At 35.4% G+C, this 17,944-nt stretch overlaps 1 protein-coding gene across 1 annotated transcript in view; it reads right to left on the reverse strand.

Moving 5' to 3' along the window:
- Positions 1 to 17,944, reverse strand: part of RAPGEF6 (Rap guanine nucleotide exchange factor 6) — a 192,503-nt gene that overhangs the window by 104,918 nt on the left and 69,641 nt on the right.

Here is a 17,944-nt window from a genome sequence, read left to right on the forward strand (position 1 = left end):
AAGCTCCAGGCTCTGAGCTATCTGCATAGACCCCAATGTGGGGCTCAAACTTCCGGACCATGAGATCATGAACTGATCTTAAATCTGATGCTTAATCGACTGAGCCACCCAGGTGTCCCTGGGGCAAGTGCTTTATATGCAGACCCCAATACTGCTTTGCTTTTGGTTCTGCCATATCAATACAGGACCAATTAAGTCACAGCAGCAGGAGAAGAAGGCTGCTGGAAGAGACTGGTGAACCCTGGCAACAACCAGCAAAATAAAAATTTAAACAAGTAACTTTTTTTCATCAATTGGCAAAAAGAAAGCTGGATAATACAAAATATGGGCAAGACTATGGAGGAACACAATATTCTCATAAATTACTAATGGGAGTTATGAATTGGGACAGCCACTCTGGAGAGTGATTTGAAGAGTAGCCACTCTGGAAAATAAACATTAAGAAGTATTACATTTAAAATACATGCACCTATGACTCAACAGGTCCTCTTCCGGTATCTATCTTAAAAAAGCATACAGGTGTGTAAGGAGGAATGTACAAGAACATTCATTATGAACAAACTGTAACAGTTTAAAGAAAACCAACCATCCCAAGGAGAATGGCTAAACTGTTTTAGCCTATTATGGAATACTGTGCAACAGTTCAAGGTATGAGGTAGACCTTTATAGTCAAAGTTGAATAGGTCTCTTTGATACACTGATTAAAAAAGTAACTATCATTATAAATGTAAGACTCATTTTTTTAAAAGCCTAAAAATACCATTACATATTTTCTGGGTACAAACTTATCTAAGGGTGGGAGAAAAGATCTGGAGAAATATATACCAAACAATCAAGAGAAGTACTCTCTAGTGAAAGAGAAAGATCAAGGCTGGTAGTCCAAAAGGAATTTCAGCATGAAGAAAACATTCCTCTATTATTTCTATGAATAAATTATTTGAAATGTTTTCAAACCTGAAAACAAATATATATAAATCCATGTATGTGAGGGTAATTTTCTCTTACCTTCCCACTTTAAAAATGGCCACAAACACTGGAATGTGATAAAATTCTATAGCCCTTGCTGTGTAAGGGTAGCTATACACATAGTAGTATACATTCTGGCATTTTATGATGAAAAAATTAAATAAGGGTCAAAAATGAGTTTTACTAGAATCCCTTATGAGAACATGGTAAGTGCTAACATACTTGACATACAAAGCAGAGCTAAGAATGAGCATGTAACTTAAAACCATCAGAAACCAAGTACAAAGTGACATAAATTAGGTAAAAACAAAAACTCTCAACATCAGAGCCTATACGGGAAGCTGAAAATGAGTGGAAAGTGAACTTACTTCTATGTTTTCACCCTACTCCTTTGAATGCGGTACTCATGCTCTCTCTATTCCTATTATGTATAAGTGTGTGTATGTTTATCTATATCTACCTACCTACCTATCTACCCATCTAGATAAGCTTGAGTGAGCATGATGCAATCAGAAAACAGTAAGGAAATCAGGGTGGCTCAGGTGGGGATATACGTAGAGCCAGAAGTAGTATTTTTAGATTTCCTCTACTAGAAAAAAAGCTATTAAAGAACTCTAAGCAAGAAAATGACTAGAAGAGATCTGCTTTTTAAAAAGATTACTCTAGCATCATAGAAGATGAAATGGAAGACATACGTATGGAGACATGAAACATTAGTCAAGGCACAAGAAGACAGAAGCCTTATGAAATTAAAAGCAGATTTATAAAGGAGCTTCCAGGACTAGAGAGAGTGACATGTCCTTGAAATATCTGCTGACAATGAGAGAGAATTAAAAATAGATTCTAAGGCCCAAAAAGCACAGTTTGGAACCTGTTTCAGAGAGACAGTCTAAAATTTCTCAAAAGCCCTAAAGGAAAAAGCTTTATCTAATCACAGGAGCCTTGGGTATGTTACACCAGCACTCTGCCTGAGGCAAGTCAAACTACAGCGGAAGCATGCGTGCCTAATTCAAATTCATTATTTTTACTAAAAGATGAAGTTTGAAGGAATACTGTTAAACAACAGTAAGTATTAGAGTTTTTCCATTCTAAGACACATGTATCTCCCCACTGCTTTCATTCAATATTTGCATTTAATAGTAAGTTTATTTAAAGTATTGACAGACTTGTTGAGAAAAAAGGAAATCAGTTTCCTCTTTGGGCCTGAGTAGCCCAGTCAGTTGAGCTTCTGACTCTTGATTTTGGCTCAAGTCATGATACCAGGGTTGTGGGATCAAGCCCCGTGTTGGTCTCAGTACTGAGCATGGAACCTGGTTAAGTCTGTCTCTCTTTCCACCTCCCCCTTCTACTCTTCCCTATTCACATTCTCTCTCTCTCTCAAATTAAAAAAAAAAAAAAAGTTAAAAAGAGTGGGCAACTTTGAGACAAGCAAGAAAACTAGAATAGATGCAATGAATGAGGAGGAATGTACCAGAAGATAAAGGGAGAAGAGTCATACACTGTCTAGTGACTCATGGTGAAGACTTTGGCTTATAGTCTGAACAAAGTCTGTTCAGAAGGGAGTGATCAGTTGTGTCAAAAGCTACAGACAGGATAAGTAAGATAAGGGCAAAAAACAAAACAAAACAAAACAAAACAAAAAAACAACCTATAGATTTAGTTGTGTGTAAAAATGAAAATTGGGGTCGCCTGGGTAGCTCAGTCATTTAAGTGACGGACTCTGGCTCAGGTCATGATCTCATGGTTTGTGGGTTTGAGCCCCACATCGGGCTCTGTGCTGACAGCTCAGAGCCTGGAGCCTCCTTCAGATTCTGTGTCTCCCTCTCCCTCCGCTCCTCCCCAACTTGTGCTCTTTCTCTCTCTCTCTCAAAAATAAACATTAAAAAAATTTTTTAAGAAAAAAAGAAAGAAAATGGAAGCACTTCCTTGACCTGTGACCCAAGAGCACCTAAGAGAAGGCAAATAGAAGCCAAAGAGGTAATGCCTCTTCCATCCAGTAAACAGTTCCTTTGGGCAAGCAATTTCCACAGACCAGGAAGGTGAATTCTCAGTCACTCAAGGAACAACCACCTCCTGAAAAAAATCCACACACACTCAACTAAGAGAAGAACTGAAACGTGAAGAAAAAGCTAAGACAACAATGAGGTAAATGAATGGTATCCATAAAAGGAAAACAAGTTATTAAACAAGGGTGGTTGTGAAAAATCATCAGTGGAGATTTCATAAATGATTACTACAATTAGAAATTTAAAAGATGAAGAGCAGAACAGCAACTGGTCACAAGTGGAGAATCAGTGAGCTAGAAGATCAGACTGAAAATGCATGGAATGAAAATAAAGTATGAAACAAATGTTTAGAGATATTTTGGACAGATCCAGAGTTCTAACATCTGGAGCAATAAGACGAGAACTGCAGTTTTCAAAAAATAAATTTCCCATAAATGAATACCCAGGGGAATCTTCAGCTTGAGAGAGACTTCCAGGTACCAATAAAACAAAACAAAACAAAAATTACAACAATCCATAGTAAACCTTCACGGCATAAAGGATAAAAATAAAATCCAAAGAAAAACACAACTAACGACAAACAACAAGAAAAACAGATTGCTTGACAAAGGAATAAGAATTAAAAGGAGTCCAGACTTCTCATCACTAACACTGGATGCCAGAAGACAAGGCATTAACTTTTTCAAAGTGCTAAAAAGACTTTAGATTTATTATTTTATATAATAAACAATTATTTTATAAATATAAAGTAAGGCATTTTGAACATTTAAGTTCATCTACTCCCCTTTCCCCCTTCTCTTGCTGCTAGAACCACTTATTCTGTTAAGAACATAAAAGAATTCAGAAGTAATGAAATCCAAGTAGTAGGGTGGGCAAAATACATGAATTAATAAAAATCAGTAGGATGTACTGGAAAATCAAAAGTACCAAGTATGAAAAATTAATCACAGGTTTAATGTGTTTAATCACAATCCAGAGTTAAAATTCCATCAGGAATAACATGAAAGATGGGGGAGGGGAAAAGGAGACATGTACTCTTTTATAAATACTTAATTTACATAGTCAAGTACTAATCACAGAATCCTGCTCAGATGGTATTTGCTGGCATCGAATCAAACCTTAAAATCTGATTTTTTTTAAATCCCCTTTGGCTCTTCTACACTTGTTAAATCTTAAAAGTTGATTACCAGTACCACCAAGGTCTATTTTTTGTTGTTATTCTAAAAAAAACAACCCCTATATCTCATTCTTGATTTTCTTTAAAGCTTATTCATTTGGTCTCATCCATTTCCCTTCTGTATGTTTTAAACCTCAGTAGTATCGCCATCAAGCATCCACAAAGCATGGACCCCACAGGTGGCATTTGTACTACAGAGGCCACCCCTGTCTTACCAGATAGTACAAATGAAGTGTATACCTATGTTTCTTTCCATCTCTTTACATTTCAATCAGTTGTTTGATAATGAATGTCAATGTCTTTCCAGAAGCTGCATTTAAGAAAGATAGGCAGTAAGCCATCTTTCAGATAAAACTGTATACTACGACGACGCTATCCTAGTATTTCTCCCTTAGTCACCATCAGTAGGACAACCTTTAAACAAAGACATGATTTCATCCTAGGAAATGCCTCTATTGTGCCTGTCTCTATTCAACAAAACCATAAGGAAATCTTAACAGAGTCAATTAAAATGTTACTAACACATTTAGTTTTTATAAGACAAAACTAAAAATTCATATTACTCTGTTTTTGTTTTCAAATTTACATAACAGGAAAGAGAACTTGAGTGGCATCAGATTCCAGATCTATATAAACAGCCAATATAAACAATACAATTTATTAAATTACACTGTATATTTTCCTAAAACCTAGCATGTCCTTTTGTGTAGCATTCTGCTTTACTGTGAGTTAATGTTTGCTTTTAAAAAAATGACAAATATAACAGATGCTATCTTAATGTCTCAAGCTACTAATAGTTCACTTACTACTATTTTTAAAATGCTTAAGAACACTATAAAAAATTTTCATATAGTTCCTTTTAATAATATTTTTCTTCATATTCCACTGGTTAAGAATTACCCCGTCTTCCTAAAATTTCTGTGTGATAAAAATTTGTATAGCATAAGCTAGAGATTAGACTAACATAGCTATATACATCAACCACTTAAAATGAGGCAATACAATGCCATCAACTTAAAGAGTACACTCACAGAAAAGTACAGAAATAGCTATAACCAAATGATTCAGTCTGAAGACAGTACACCTCAAATGCATTACATTTTAAGTCTACAGATTATTAAGAAGGTTTTTTCATATCCTCTTAGAGGTACATTAGGACACTTTAGAGATTCCTTTAAATTGAAAAACAAAATGGCCATGAGATTTAGCTTTTAAGACTGCTTTGTAATTCTTATTTTTACAGTTTAGAAAATGTAACAGCACAATAAGGCTCATTTACAATTCAAAATAGAATTTAAATTTAATAACTAGATTATATCAATCTCTAAGAAAATAATACACATTACTTACTTTGGAGGCCCATGGCTGAAGACAATTGGCATAACAGCGAACAAGAAAAGCCATTTCCTGGGCTGGAAAGGGTAGTTTCCTTTTCAAACCAGAGCCACACGGATGAGTATGATGACAAAATTCTGTTAAGTTTCTTTTTACAAATCATACGCCATTTGCAGTGTTATATAAAGGCAGATCCCAGATCTCCAAATCCCTTTCACACTGAAATTAGGAGCTTTCAGTAGCTCAGAGTATTGTTCTAAATAACTGCAACAGTTTTCATCACAAGGTTCACTTTTAACAAGCAAATCACAGCAAATTAAGATGTTTACATTTCTGGCTCAGTACATACAGACATACACATGCTTCCTCAGGCACCTGGCACAGACATGCACAGCGGTAACACAACAGTTAATACGGTATCAATCAGCGCAAATAAGGCAACATGCACCAAATCTGTGTTCCTGGATCCTGAGAAACCTTTCCTCTCTGTAACACAGCTTTGTCTCTTCTTCAACTTATTTCATTCTGTAGAGCAAGCACTGCAGTATTTCTTCTGCATCAGAAGCAAACCAGAACACTGTATCCTTAAAATGAAAGTTTCTTCTTGATATTCTTAATCACCAAAGGTTTAAAAAAAGAAAAATCAACCATTGAGCAAGCAAATGGTACTTAAAAGATAGATATGCTCTAACAGGTTTGTCCTGGAGAATGCCTGAAAATCTCCAAAATTAAAATGTTCTCTTTTCACATGCACTATTTACAGCTCAGCAGTATTGCTTCTTGTTCTAATGCATCAGTAAGACAGTAATGTTGATCTAACTCTGGCTTTTCTGGTTGAAAATTTATATAGGATATGATACAAAAACCCTACATCTTCTGCTAAAACAAGACTATATGTTAGTGTTTTAATTCCTACTGTCCTTGCCTATTTCACAGCAGCTCCCTAAGGAGAAGCTCCTATTGATTCCATGCTCTGCAGTAAGATGAAATATCTAATAAGAAGGAAAGAGAGTGGGAGGAGAATAGAGCTAAAAGGATGACATCACCTGTATAGAAAGCCTTCAGAAACTGCATTAGATCAATTGGCTACTGTATCTGCAGATGTAGCCCAAAAAGCAATTTACTGAGAACACACAGACACACACACACCCTTCCATGAGACACGTCAGCAAGCTAAATTCTTTAAGAAAAAAAAAATTGGCAAGCAGCAACTCTCTATTTCAGTTTTAAAAAATCCATCTTGATTTTTAATTCTGTACATTGATACATAGCTTTATTTGGGAAGCAGATTTCCTAATATTATTATTCAAATTTAGCACAGGATTGTCCTCCCAAGGGAAAATAATTAGCTCTGGTAAGATACTTGCATTACAAATACATAAGGCAGCTCAGTTCTCAGATATCACACATGTATTTGTTACACTACTCATTCAGGGATTTCTGCCTGCAAAACTTCCCATTTATCAATTAACTGTTCTAAAACGTATAACCTTCAAGATACTCTAAATTAACATCAAATATCAAAACTAGCACTAAGGTTTTCTGTAATTAGTACATTTAAGTGGAAACAATAGAATTGCATTTTGCAAAGGAAAGCTTTTACATCACAGGCACAACAGCCGACTTGCAGCATGTACCAACTCCTCTGAGGAAGAATAATCTATGCAATATGGTACTTTCCTGCAGCCCAATGCTCAATTCCTAGAAAGACACAGGAAGCCAGTAAAACTCAGAAGCATAAGAGAAGAATGAAATTATAACTGCTTAAAAAATTGAGCTTGGACGAAAAATTAACCTCATTTTGCTATAAAAATTACAGAAAAAAAATTTTTGCCACACCCTGTCCAATCTAAAAACACAATTCCTCTAGTACCCACCCTTACTCTTCACAGTTCTGCCACAAGGCATCTACTGCAGATACTCCTATGAGGAGCTTGCACTTAAGGTGGTAATGTTGCCTCCCAATGGCGAAAAAAGACACAGTCTCCAACGGTAAAATGCTTGGTACACCTTCAGACAATAAAATTCTGAGACTTACAACTGATGAACAAAGCAGAGGAGTACAATTATTTTGCTTTATTAACTTAACACTATTATGAAGACAAGGGGTATGCAACGTTAAGAGAAGAAATTATAACCTGAGAGGTGTTACTACAAAGGACTCCACTGTCAAAGAAACATCTTGTCATTAGCACACACACCCCCATACCCCAAAAAAGAGGTCTTCAATACCTCTGGGCAAAGTATGAGTCACTTTCTCAACAACACTATGCTGCCAATCTGAATTATGCTGTTACTTACAAAACTACAATTAACTTTAGTAAAGCTAAATATTATTCTGAACAAAGACAACTCATGCTTTCAAAATATGTGATCACTTATGAATCAAGATTTCTATAAAACTTAAGAATTATGTTTTCTGCAAAAATTTCAAAGGAATACATGTAAAAATTTTGAGTTTAAATGTAAAATTAAATTTCAAAAGTACAAATGGGCATGAGTAGCTTTCTAAACATAAAACATGGAAAATATATAGAGGCTGATTTTCAAACACCAATGTATTTTTTTCAATTATTTTAAATAAACTACAATGAGTTGGGAGTTTCATCATAATGTTAAGCATTCAAGAATAAATTAGCTAAAATCTAATTTTAATCACTCATTTTTTAAAACAGAAAAATGATAGCAGGCACTGTATGTAAATGAAGCCCAACAATTCCTAAAGATAAATTTCTAAAAGACAAGCCTTTGTACATAAACATCTGTAACATGACTTAAATGAGTATTTCAGTTTCAGTGGGAGATAATAATTACATTCATGTACAGTACCAACAGGATAAATTATTACCAAATCAAAAATAAAATCATAATGGTCACGTTTCCCCCTTTTTATAATAAATCATGCTGATAGCACACAAAGAAGGACCTCAAGCTGAGCAAGGGAGAGCTATCTCTTAGCTGCTTAAAGAAACTGCTGCCCTGTGTGTGAAATGCAATCCACTAAAAGCCATATGTTAGAAACTACTATTGTAAACACCAATTCAATAAAGCAACAATTCTCTTTTCCTTCAGTGTGGCCTGGAAGTGAAGATGACATCACCCTTTTCCTTGTTCTACACATCATCTCATACTATGTGACCTTCTAGGGAACCCTATGGCGAATCGTGCATGCAGACTCTCCCTGTGCAACAATACCATGAAAGAAACAAATAGGCCAAGTCTTATATTCAGCTATGAATCCACCAGCACTCTGATGGTACACCAGACCACATTACTTCTTCAGAAAGAACAACATGACCTCTTCATTAATGAAGGAAGAAATAAACATCTTTTGAAGAGAATAGTCAGTAATTTGTCAAATCACTAAAAATATGATCAGGTGAAAGAACATTTTTTTCACTTCCATCATTTTTAGAATTTTATTGTGATCTCATTCCATTATCTTACCAATTCAAATGAAGCAATTGCAGCAAGGAGAATGCCCTGATCTACACATTATCTAGGAATCATCACCACAGGATAGCCATTTAAGAATACATTTCCCCTGTACATCAAACGCCATAATGCTAAGCCACATTAGATGAAATCTTTAGCTTCAGGAGGATCCTCTGCACCACCATAAAATAAAGCAATCAACCTATATTGGCTTTGAAAGCTTCAAAGCATTACAAAGTTATTTTTATAAAAATCTAGATACTATATAGCTAAGATATAAAATGTATGTTAACTGTATAAACTATATATATCTAAACAAAAATACAAACCAAAACATCTGAACTCATATTGCATAGAAAGCCAAAAATGAAGTTCTGATAGATGCTAAACTAGAAGTATACTTTGTACTTAATAAGCAACAACACTGAAAAGGAGGAGAAAAAAGGTCATTAGGGATAAAGGTAAGTTATCAGAGAATATACATTCCAGACATAAGAACAAAAAAACAACAATAAGAAAAACCAGGTCATAGTAATGTCAGGCAAAGTCATACCGTTTATTTCCCATCTGCACATTGAAATACTGCAATCACAACTTAAGAGAAACCGACCTCAAAAGCATGTGAACAAAAGAAAAATTATGGAGTTTCACAAAATAAAATAAACAGGCCACTCATTTCTGTATTTCAGTTTTATGTATTTGGTCTTCAAAATATAAATTGCTAAATGTATGGATTTATATAGTAAAAACACTTTAATCCTTTTGGAAGATGAATGACCGTTTACCGTAATGGCAGAGGTAATATACAAGCCCTTTTAAAAGATCACAGCAAGCTTTCCCACCTCTTCCTCATCCCTTGCTTAACTTGAACATTTGAAATGAATCTTCATTAAGTTACCAGACATAGTTAACTCTGATTACTGGTGCCCCTCAGGAATTCCTGATTTCAAATTGCATTCTATCTATTCGTCAGCCTTTCTGAAAACAGGGAAGCCAGAGTATCAACACTCTCCTCCTATTCTTTTGTAAGAAAAGTGTGCTTCAGCACACGATCATCTATGTCCACTAAATGGTCAGCACCATGCTGTTGAAAACTCTGTTAAAGCTACCAGCAGGACACATAAGCACTATGAAATATGATCCTTCCTTAGGGAGTGATCAAGGAAGAAAAAGCAAAGGAGAGGGAAGCCTTCATCACCAACTAAGGTGATGTAAGCTTCTATAATTAGAATCAGTGAAACTGAAGGAACAATAAAAAGGCACACCACGCTTCCACTTTCCCCTACACTGTGCAGTTATATGAAGCATTTTTCACTCATTCAATCACCTACACACACATGCAAATAAATACATTCTATGTGTATAGTAAATAGTCAAATGTGCTATACACTATATGCAAAGCTAATGTAAAGTTTTAAAATACTGTATTTTCTTTAAAAATGAGGTCTACCCATAATTAAAATAGAGCTATATATATAAAGATAAGTGGAAAAATAAAATCTCATTTAAAAGATTAAACTATTGAGAATATTCTCTCCATCTGAAGATTCGTGGATTATATTTGAGACCACCTTTAAATCACTTCTCTATTTTTTTTTTTTTTTTAGCGTGAAAGAACAAGTGGTAGAGGGTCAGAGAGACAGAATCCCAAGCAGGCTCCGCACTGTCAGTGCAAACCCCAATGTGGGAATCCAATTCCTGAACCATGAGATCATGACCTGAGACAAAATCAAGAGTTGGGTCACTTAACTGACTGAGCACGCAGGCGCCCCTCACTTCTCTAATTTTAAATAATGCATTTTCTAGTACTATAAAAGCCAAATGCTGAACAAAGCATAGTTTCTGAACAGATAACAAATCAAACTAAAAAGCAATAAAAATCAGCATTAATGTGTTTGCTATGTCTCAGTAGTTATAATTCTTCCAACCCAAATGTTCTTGAAAATCATTACCTTGGGCCACTGGTATATATTAATATCAGAGTTGCTTCAATTTTTTTTTTTTAACGTTTTATTTATTTTTGAGACAGAGAGAGACAGAGCATGAACTGGGGAGGGGCAGAGAGAGAGGGAGACACAGAATCGGAAGCAGGCTCCAGGCTCTGAGCCATCAGCCCAGAGCCCGACGCGGGGCTCGAACTCACGGACCGCGAGATCGTGACTTGAGCTGAAGTCGGACACTTAACCCACTGAGCCACCCAGGCGCCCCGTATCAGAGTTGCTTCAAACAATCTTCAGAAGAGGTTTCATTAGCAGCTACTGCATAAAGTTTCAAGTAAGTTAAAAACAATTTTCCAATTCTGGTTCCCTGAGCAGATCCATATGAATGAGTGTCACCTTAAAAGACAAAGGAGACCAAAAGAGCACACCCTGCACTCCTTGAGCTCCCAACATTCCTGAAGTTCATAAAAAAGTGACTGATCAAGACAATTTCTTAAAACGACCATTTAGAAGTTAGCAATACTTATGTAGAGCCTTAAAAATAATTTTTATATCCTTAATCCAGTAATTTAACTTCTACTAATCAACCCTAAGAAAAAAAAATCCAAGTCCAGTTAACTTATACACGTTGTTTGTAATAGGGAGAAAAAGTAGAAGCTGCATGGGAATCCTATGTTACACTCGTATGATATAATATTAATATTATATGTTTTGGGGAAAAATGCATGTGTAGTAGAAAGGTAGGAGATATAAAAATTCAGCACTATCTAAATTAGAAGATCTGAATTAATCAAGATATATTTAAAAATCGTTAGCAACACTAGCTATCTCTGGTTTGAGGATTACAGCAAGTTTCTCTCTTAATGTTCTTGCATGTTTTTACATTTCTACAATGAGCATTTTTTCTTCAGAATTTTTTTTTAAACTGCTCCAGGCAGGCATCTGTCCTTAGTTCGATTACAGTATCACCCCTTTGCTTTTTCTCTGTCCATTGGTGGACTCATCACCCTCTAACTAGGTACAAGAACTTCCTGTCAAGAATTACACATTATTTCTCAGGAGGCAAATGGGAAGAATTTTCCTACTTGGAGATGTTAGACACTCATGAATTGAGAGGATAGTCCTCTTCTGTAATGAAGGTGCAAAGCACCACCGCTATAAAAGCACTTTGGAGCCTTTATAAAAGAGGCCTAACAAAGCTACCTAGCCCTTCCATCATGTGAGCAGACAGTGAGAGGTCAGAGTCTGTAAGCTGAGAGGCTTTCACCAGAACCCAAACATGCCTGCACCCTCATCTTAAAATTTCAGCCTCTAGACCTGTGAAAAATAAATTTGTGTTATTTATAAACCACTCAGTCTGTGGCATTTTGTTACAGCGACCTGAATGGACTAAGACATCCTCCATAAGGAGATTTCAGGAATCATATGTGTGGACCAAAGTCCTCTAATTTCTGATGAGCTTTCAGGGGGCAGGATCTCATTTCTTACCACAGGAATGGCTTGATAAATAAAACACTCACAGTCTCTACCAAAGCAGAACACATTTTGCTAAAAAACTTAAGATGTCACATTCATGGACCAGTACAAGAATAGAGCCATTATTCAGGATACCAACATAAAGGTGGTTACATGATCTGATCCTAATAATCACCTCCTATTCAGGTGTACTGACAATTATGTCTTAATCTTGCTAAATATGCTCTGAATCCAAACTCAACAGCCTGCACCGCAGGAGAGCAGGAAATTTAAGATGAAATCAAAGAGGGTGCAGAAGAGGAAGAGCTGCATGCCTCATTATAATTTGTGCACCTAAAATCAGATTCTAGAGTATCATACCATACCTACCACCTGCATATGTTCCTAGAACAATGAACTGTAGAAAGAAAATCTATAAAGGTGACCAAAAGGAAGCCCTCAATTTAAAACCATGACCCATGATGCTTCCATGGAAATCCCTCTTTCCATGTGTCTTTTTGCGAACAGTTTAATGGTTCCACTTAAATGCAGGTGCCATGATGGAGAAAGAGAAAAGCATGACCAGTGGCTTATCCTGTGCCTGAGAATGTAAAAAGCAACATAGGGGACAAGAAAGAAAAAAATGTAGTCTACTGAGGAACGTGGGACCTAGTTAAGACAAGATAACAAGCACACCAAACAACCATACTGTTCCTTATTCAAAAATATAGCAGGAGCAAGGAGAAATCAATAAAAAGGGCTCTAATTTCATAAATGAAGTACTAGAACACCAACAAGATTTTTTTAAACCTTTGAAGAATGTCCCTATTTACATTTCAGTTATTGATGTTTTCACAAAAATGAGCATGAATGTTCTCTGGTATTCTGGAAATTCATTTCAAGTTAACTAAAGACATACTTGGTGCTTGACTTTGGTGAAACCAAGATACTTCCCCCTTACTGATCCTGCTTTAATTTTACCATTTAACTTCACATATATACACCAGTATTAAAAATTCAACTCATTACATTTGAAAAATTTTCACCACTGATGGCAATTAAAACACAGCAATCAACTTTACATAAAAAAAATACAGACATGCAGGAAATTCTTAAATAAGTTGTTTACTCTGTTTTCTGGAAGGCACAGTAGGATACCATTCTGGACAAAAGGAGGAAATGTTAAAATTCAAACTGCTTCATCAAAGGACAGAATTACCTTAGGTAAAGAAGGCTCTAAGAACAGGGAGAGAGAAAAACAGGACCAAAGGAAAGGACCTCCAACAAAATAATGATGCTAGAAAGCTAAAAAAATAAACTAGTGCCAAGTGAGGAAGACATTTAAAAACCAACTAATCTCAAACTTTTTATTTTTTTTAAAGTTTATTCATTTTGAGAGAAACAGCACATGCAAGCAGGGAAGAGGTACAGAGACAGGGAGAGAGAGAATCCCAAGCACACTCCACGCTGTCAGCACAGAGCCCCACGAGGGGCATGATCCCACAAACCACAAGATCACGATGCAATCAAAACCAAGAGTCAGATGCTTAACCATCTGAGCCACCCAGGCACCCCTCGAAAATATTCTGTGTTCATTATGAAACAGACACAAAACTTGCCAGAAATTTAAAAGGATAATACTACATATAAATAAAAACTATTTTCTTCCCATGTCCGAGGACTGTTTTGCAATTTACATTTTAAGACACTTGAGCTAAACTACTGGCTTTGCTAACTATCACAAAGAAGCCCTTCAAATCAGTAATCCCAAAACCAGTGATCAGTTTTTGGCAGACATCTCCTGTTGTCATTTAATTGGACTCTAGCTACTTACTGTATACAGAAAAGCACACTTTCAGTGACTTTCATATACGTTGAGTAACCACTTTACCTCTTAAGGTTGGACAAAGAAATTACCTTGTTTGGAGTGAGCTACTATGAATACACACTACAAAAATAATTTGGGTGCGGCGAGGACAGCGGCAGTTGGCTGACTATTGGTTGTCCTAACCTCAAGCCAGCTTGATTTTCTTTTTCCTTTCCCTTTGCTCTAATTCTTTAGCTTGTTTTTGATTATATTAACATATTTAAATATCTTTTCAATAACTTTTTTTTTAAGTTTATTTATTTATTTTGAGAGTGAGCGAGTAGGTAAGAGACAGAGATAGGGAGAGAGAGAGAATCCTAAGCAAGCTTCACACTGTCAGCACAGAGCTGGATGCAGGGCTCAACCTCATGAATCGTGAGATGGAGACCTGAGCTGAAACTGAGAGCCGAATGCTTAACTGACTGAGCCACCCAGGCTCCCCAACATGCTTAAATATCTTGGATGTATTTCATACTCAGCTACAGAATAAATAGGAAAATCATTTTGTAAGCAACAAAAACAAAGACTGAGTATTTACAATAACAAGAGGAATAGAAGTTGCTGACATAATGAAAGTTTTTCAGAGCACCAAACACTAGGCAGAAACTTTTACATAAATTCTCTCATTTAATCCTTTCATAAATTTATAGATTACTTATGAAAACAGATGCAGGAAAGTTACAAAATGTGCCCAAAGTTACACAGGAATCTAAAGAAGCTGATGGGGGAAAAAAGGCAATCTCATGTTGAAAGATAGTAAGTTCAGAGGACACAATGATGATGGTTCTGTTCACATTTTCAAGGCAAGTATTTGATGTGAGAGGTGGACAACTGAACAAATGATTACAATACAGTCTCATGAAAGATCACAAATATATACATGGGATACAGAGATGTGTACCTAATTCTTCCCCCAAATCACAGAGGCTTCCCATGAAATGATATGGAATTGAGTCTTGAGGACAATTAAGATTTTTGCCAAAAAGACAAAAAATAAAAGACCATTCTAAGTAAAAGGAACAGTATATGTAAAAGATGATTATACCAACAGGTTTCTAAGCCTTCAACACATGCATATCCACACATATACAGTCATCATATTGCAATATAATATGTATATCAAATATCATGCTGTATACTTTAAACTTACATAGTGTTTGTTATATGTGAATTATATCTCAGTAAAGCTGAAAATAGGGGCACCAGGGTGGCTCAGTCAGTTCAACAAGTGGCTCTTGATTTCAAGTCAGGCTGTGATCTCATGGTTCATGGACACAGTAATTAATTAGGTATCTTTTAATGAAGAGATTATGAAACACTTTCCAATTTAGAAAAAATTTTCCATATCTCTTAAAATGAAAAAAATATTCCTTTTACAGTGTAAGTGGGCTGGAGTAGTATGAGAGATGCTATTACAAGAGTTCTAGAAAGAATGGCAGTGAACACTAAGGCAATCACATGGAGAGACTGACAGGTGAGGAGGGTATACATCTTGAAACATTTGAAAGGAAGTGTCTAGAGATATTACTGACTGATTAGACTATGAGTGTACAAACATGTTCCCATGTACTTCAGCAACCACCCCGTAACACAGGCAGACAAATATTAACCTCAGTTTCTGAGCGAAAGCAACCAAAGCATGAAGGATTTAGATGAAATGCCCCAATCATATGGAAAGTAAGGAAGTCAAGACAGATGTCTCCTGTAACTGCTTGACTATTTCCAGTTGGCATAATTACCCATCTTATTCACTGATTACTCCCAATCACCTTTTTGCTATTTCTAAATATGAAACACACCTTACTCAAAGATCCAAACCTTAAAATATTCTCACAGAGAGCATCTGAAAACATTTAAATTTGTTGAAAACTCTGAGAGGAATACCCAAAGAAGTTTCAAAAACATAACTGTCAGGAATGCTCTTTTAACATTAAGAAAAACAACCTTTCCCTTTCCCATTATGGTTCTCATCTTTACATAAAGCAATATATGACAAAAATATGAAAATAATTCATAAAAATAAACCATTCTTTTCAATCATTCTAAGCGTTCAGTTACAGAATAAAACATGCCAAGTCTTTAGTACTCACAAAACTTTGATGTATAGGTTATATACTAATAATACTTACGACAAAGGATAGTAACAAATTATTCCGTACATCTTTAAGAATTTTTGACCTTCAGCAGTTTAGCAAGAAAAGGTTGATGATAGTTTGCAAATGAAAAGATAAACTCAGCTACTGTCTAAAAGAAAAAAAGGCTTCCTTTTGATCTCTCTGAATCGCTGACAGAAGAACAAAAGAAGTAAAGGGCCCCAGAGTAGCCATAAAACCAATTTTCTACTGGATGTTTTCACAAATACTAATTAACATTTTTGCTACACAGCAGCATCCTTATCTAGACCAACTATCAATATATAGGTATTTGAATAGACACATAGGTTTTACATACTGGTGACTTTAATGAAAAGTAAATGAAAAGCTCTTATAATCTTTTCCAAGTTGCCTGAAATATATCCCTTTTAGAATCAAAAGCAAACACACACTATTATTTCAAGAAACAGCAAATGCAAGTATCATGACCAAAAGTCTAATCTCATAGTTATTAACTACCCTGAATCAACTTAGCTCTTCCCTCTGCCAAATCCCTGACAGTACTTAGTAGGCTGAGTACTTAAAACTAGCAATAGAAGCCTTTAAATGCAACAATGCCACACTTCACTTAGACTCATCAAATGGACTGAATCCCAAGCAGTGTGCCTGTTGCTCTTTCTGGTCCACTCAGGAACCCAGCATAACCCCAAGACGACAACTTTCAGCACACATGAGAGTTACAAGTAAATGACATGAGCATAAGCTATAGCTACCTAGAGGAAATATAGAATCTATTAGGCTTCATGACATGACACTAAAATAATCTAAGAACACACTAGAGCTGAGACTGGAGTAAGTAATCCAAACACACATACAAACTATGCACTCTAGCTCATATAAGGAAAACCAAATAATGCAATTAAAGGTACTTTAATTTAGAAATTCTACTTCTTAGAACTTTTCTAAAGAAACCAATAACTGGACACATGTAACCACAAAGATAATTAGCGTTAAAAAAAAAACCTAAAAATTCTGAATGACCAAATACTGGGGAGTAAATAAATTATGACAATTAATATAATGGAGTATTAGGACACTATAAAGAGACACTTTTAAGGGTAATGTAAAAAAATTTTCTTTAAGAACATTCAAAGATGTTCAGATTACACATGTTAAGTTTTAAAAAGTTATAAAGCAGAACACATGTTTAAGTTTTACAAGTTGGCCAAAAAGCTTATATATTTATCTTTAGGTAGAAAGAACCTTTATCCAAGAATATATAAAATATCATCAACGGTTACATAACTGGGTGGTAATGACTAGTCAGCTTTCAATTTTTCTAAAACAAGCATGTACTACTTGCATAATAATGCAAAACATGTTCATTTAAATTAATTCTTTATGGGGGAATTTATTACATAAAAAGAAATTATTTTTTTAAAGAAATGATTAAATAAAAAGAACAGGAAATGAACACTTTGTACCTGTGGATGTGGTGAAAAAAATAGGGGATCAATTCATGTAACTCTTTGTTGTTGGAAATAGAATGTATGGAATCAATGAGGTTAGGCAAACATGGCTAAATCCTTTGAGCTGTCTTAAATGTAACACTTATTCCACCAAACAAAACTCCCTAAATAATCCTCCTTACTCCTAACATGGAAGGAAGC

This window comes from Prionailurus bengalensis, chromosome A1 (genome assembly GCF_016509475.1).
Source record: "Prionailurus bengalensis isolate Pbe53 chromosome A1, Fcat_Pben_1.1_paternal_pri, whole genome shotgun sequence".
Lineage (NCBI taxonomy): Eukaryota > Metazoa > Chordata > Mammalia > Carnivora > Felidae > Prionailurus > Prionailurus bengalensis.